This window comes from Parasteatoda tepidariorum, chromosome 3 (genome assembly GCF_982258835.1).
Source record: "Parasteatoda tepidariorum strain Cologne lab strain chromosome 3, Ptep-v5.0, whole genome shotgun sequence".
In the NCBI taxonomy this organism is placed as follows: domain Eukaryota; kingdom Metazoa; phylum Arthropoda; class Arachnida; order Araneae; family Theridiidae; genus Parasteatoda; species Parasteatoda tepidariorum.
The window spans coordinates 94,061,560-94,066,465 of NC_141757.1; the positions used below are offsets into that span (position 1 = coordinate 94,061,560).

The 4,906-nt window shown below is 27.5% G+C and overlaps 1 long non-coding RNA gene across 1 annotated transcript; it reads right to left on the reverse strand.

Annotated features, from left to right (window-relative positions):
• Nucleotides 1–290: 290 nt before the first annotated feature.
• On the reverse strand, nucleotides 291–3,881 carry LOC107439136 (uncharacterized). Its single transcript, XR_001583482.5, has 3 exons — nucleotides 3,727–3,881; nucleotides 1,562–1,629; nucleotides 291–494 (listed from the first exon to the last, which is right to left on the reverse strand). It is a non-coding gene; the product is annotated as an uncharacterized LOC107439136 (long non-coding RNA).
• Nucleotides 3,882–4,906: the final 1,025 nt, after the last annotated feature.

Here is a 4,906-nt window from a genome sequence, read left to right on the forward strand (position 1 = left end):
ATCGTGTTTAAAAGTGATGAAAAATGTGAAAAAAATCTGATTTTGAGACAACGCATTTCAAAATTTAAAATGTATTAGTCTATCCACATCACTTTGCAGAAAAACTGCTATAACTTTATAAATAATTGCAATACAAGCTAATGTAACGTATTTTTAGGAAGCTATGAGTGCAGGGATTTTAAATTTGTTATAAATCCATGTCGAAAATTTTGCCTGAAATCATGTTTTTGCGCTAGTCATGTTTTTCAACTTAAATAATCGATAAAACCCTATTAGAAAATTACAAAATCAGAATCAATTATTTTATTATTCTTTCATATTCCATTCTCATTTGAATATATAATTATTTGACTATTTTCAATCACCGCATTGGCAAAAGAAAATATTATGACAGGAACCATATCCATGGCCTTCGCTAATGCAACAACTTAAACATTGTTTTGGGGACAATGGGCATCCTTGAGTACATTCAGCTTTCACTTGAACTATAGAATCTAAAAATACAAATTTAAAGCATTAGCTATTTGTGGAACTTAATTTATCATAAAGAAGCAGTGTACCATAAAAAATAATTATTATTTATTTTTATATTTGATGCTAGGCACGTAACTTTTGCGTGACAGTTATGCATATGCGCGATATCTTATGTGACAAGTTTAAAAAAATTATGATTTACAGGAACCAATTTTCGTATTTAATGAAGTTTGGAACAAACGTTTCATAAAATGCTTTAAAAAAAGACATTTACAAAATAAATTAAATAAAGCAACCTTTTTTCATAAAATTTAATTTTAAAAGAAAGCGTTACAAAAATCTATTCTACCGGGTAGCAATCTTTTGGACATGGCGAGCGTTAGGAAGCAGGTGGCGGAAACCGTCAGTAATCATAATAGTAACATAAAAGATAAAGCGTTCTCTTATGACGTCACTGACAAGGTTTTATTTGAAGGTATATGACGATAAAAAAAAACGTCTTGATTGTAGATTCGATCATTCTGAAAGTGCAAACGATGTCTGCCCCCGTAGAAGAACTCTAGTACTCTACAGTTACAAAGTAAATTTACAGAAATTTACGGTATAGTTTTAAAAGCTTGCCTTGTCTATAAAAGTATACGGTAAATGAACGTTAAATTATATATTTTGACTGTGTTAAAAAAAAGGTTCCAACACAAAAAGATTTCAATTTTAAGATTTTGAGTTCTAGTGTCCCATTAGGCTGTTATCTCGTAACACTAAACAGATCAACTTCATACTTATATTTCTTATAAAAAATTCTTAAACTTATTTTTCACAGTTAAAAATGCATAGCTGGAAAATTATTAATACTCTAATAATTTGTCTTTTTTCAAAATTTATGAGAAAAATATATAAATCGTTTAGCATAAATTTAATTCTTAAATGAGTTTTGGAAAAAAAAATTATTTTCCAATCTATTTAGCAGGTTTCTGATATAGAAGTTTCGAGAAGATAATTTTGGTCCAATTTACATCGAACCCTCCATTAATTTAATCATTCTACGAATGATGAAATTTAGTTATCCTGAAATACTTATTAAACTTACCTGAAACAATCACCAAAACAGTCATCAGAACAACAACAGCAGGCAGCTTCATTTCGGTTCAGATAAATCTTCATACAATTTAAAAAATAATAATGCATATTTTGTTAACAAAAATATAGTATTTCTTTAAATATCAAAAGAACAAAGTTATTTGTCAGCCAGATATCACAAGATATACTAATACATGCTACATTTATATATGCATGTCAAAAACATTTAGTTAACAAGTTACAAGTTTAGTTAACAAGTTACATTAACAAGTTAAACCCCACTAAGACTCGGGTTGAATACAACTCGACTTTCCATACATGAAGTAGAGCTCTGGCCTCCCAATGATTTGTCCCATATTTGAATTCATGTAATGGATGAATGATTCGTAAACCACAGAGATCAAATTTCTTCAGAAGTAAGCGAATCATGGATTAGAAAATCTTGTTCGGGGACATAACAATAGGATACAAGGATCCTGGAGATTCCCTCTCCCCTTGAAACAAATGTGGTCCATTAAAATATCTTCTTTGAAAGAAAGTTTGTCCTAGTGCTTGATCCTATAGTTCTAATGTCCACCGGATCTAATTTAAAATTTAAAAACTGCGATTAATTTGATAGCCGAAAATCTGATATAAATTAAGTTGTTCATCACAGGTGACAAAACTTAAAATTTTGAGAACTCTAGTTCACTTTTCATTCTGTTTTTTAAGTAGGACTTGACTTTTGAAGTCAAAATTACAAATCTCTTAAGATATTTTTATTCAAAATTGTTTATTTTGAACGTAAATTGAAGTCAGCAAATAAAATTGTAAGCACATCTTGCGTTTTGAAGTATATACAGTGTGGAAAAATGTGATCACCTAAATTTCTAACTGTTCAATTTTAACTTACTATTAGCTTTCGAAAGATTAATTTTAAACATGCTGATTAATTACATCAGACGATATCATGCATAATAACATAAAACACTTTCCCTTAGTAAAGAAGCTTTTTGGGGAGATTTAGGTTCTTGACCCTCAACTTCTGGGTAGCCAGACCAATTAATTTAATGTTTTGAAAATATGACCCAAATAATTTAGACAAGAGAGCACTCGAAAGTCAATTTCAATTTAGCGCAAGAATTCCGCTATCTAAAAAAATTATTATTTAATCAAAAGCTATTCGAACGATGCCTTCCAAAATTGGAATTTTGTTTTTTAAAACAACGTAAATTAAATTGGGGTAAGAATTCACGTACTTTACAGTTAAAACATTTTTCGAATATTCGCAAGTTAAACAATAAAAATTAGCAAAGAATTTTCTGCATTTGCAATTATGTTTGGTAATTTTATATCTGTAAATTTTATTTTATGTTCGAAGAAATGGAGAAAACACAAAAAAGAGAAATTAAGCGGCCGAACCATTCCTCAGCTCAAGTGTTTAAATAATTGGGGCCATATTTTCCAGCTTATTGAGTGTTTAGAATTTAAATTTGCAGAAAAAGATAGGTTTGTTGAAAAAAAAGCCTATCTGCTGAATGAAAAATATTACGTATATAAAAATTAAAAGTATAGTTTTGCGAGAGAAAATTCATTTAAAACTCCTTTATATGGAGAATAGTATTTATAATAATGAATCACATGATAATTGCTTACATGATAAAAGAAATATTTTATAGATCAAAAATCAAACCCCACTATCAATAGAAAATCAAAATTAATAGTATTTCATGCAGAAAACAACATTAAAATGCATTAATCATGGCAAAGTGTCAAAAAAATTTTATTGAACATAAATTAAAATCTTAATTTTACATACAAAAAAAAATTCTGTTGAATTTTAAACATTAAAAAAACTAATCAAATCGTAACTGCTGATGGAATACACAAAATATAACCATAAAAATTAAAAGCCTAAATTGTCAAAAAAAGTAATTGATTTTAACTACTTGAAGTACTAAGTACTAAAATAACATTTTAAATACTTAATCAAACTACAATTGTTTCTAGAAAGAAAGAAATTTTGGATAAGTATTAAAACCCATATTTTCCAAGGAAGATTTAAAATTATTTTTCGCAATAACCAATGTTGAAATAATCAATCCAATCACAATGCGTAGAGAATTAAAAAATAAAATCTATAAAATTTTTTATGAGCAATTTTCGTTAGAAAAAGGTTTTAAAAATCATAAATACTTGCAAGTGTATGCTTTCTAATATCCAAATGCAAGTTCTGATGTTATTGCACACCTAGATCATTTCAAGTTCAGTTTTATTAAAAATATTACACTAGCAGTTTTCAAAACTCTTACATTTTCCTTGCATCATTTTGTTGTTTCATCTAATTTTATGATAAAAAATCTTTATCATTGTCACATATATTCCATATATTTTTTATAAAATTGTAGCAATATATATACAGCTAAAAAGATGATAGGCAAGGAAGATAAAATAGATTGCCTTGGAATTTCATCATTTTAAATTTAGTTACATTCAGTTAAATTTCATTTTAATTTATATTTAATTTAATTTTTTAATTTAATCAAATTCAAATTAAATCGAAAGTATTAACTTCATTTTCAAAATATTTCAATTTAAAATTATATTTAACAATGCATTAAATAATAACTTATCAAATTAATTTTTGAACAATATCTAAATGTTCTGTAGAATGTTATTAAACTGAAAAAATATCAATTTATTAAATTATAAATAAGACAAATTGATATTTTAAAATAGTAATTAAAAAATTCGTGTTTTATTCGTGTTATAAAATTCTGCTTATTTAATCTCCAACGAAACTTCGAAAAAAGAGCTAAATTTATTTCCCTCTTTATTTCCCGAATGGATTAAGGAATGGTGGATATTCCAAAGTGGAAAGAAATGGATAAAAAATAAAATTAAAGAAAAAACCCAAACAAAAACTTTTGACTTAAAAAAGCACACTCATTGTAATAAAAATTAGCGCATTAAAAAAGGTAGTCAGAATGAAACTTAATTGCACATACAGAAACACAAAGTTGATATAAGTAAGTAAATAGAAAATCAAAGCAAGCAGTAAAATCACAACAAAATGGTAGTTTTAGTACCCTTTTGGGTCACCTCTAACGCAAACGCTTGATGCGATACTGTCAGGCACTTAAGCATCCAAGTCCTTTATGATATTTTATTGCATATTGTTCAACACTTATTGTTTTTACAAATCGACCTAACTCAGAAGATATTCAACTTGCCTTAATACTATATTGCCTTAACTTGAAACCTTATCTTAGTGCATTTTGATAGATTGGTAACTAGAACGAAGACTAGACTATCGAAACTAGAATGGTGACATAAGGCGACTGATCTGTATGGGGTCAAGGAGTTAGTTCAGGGA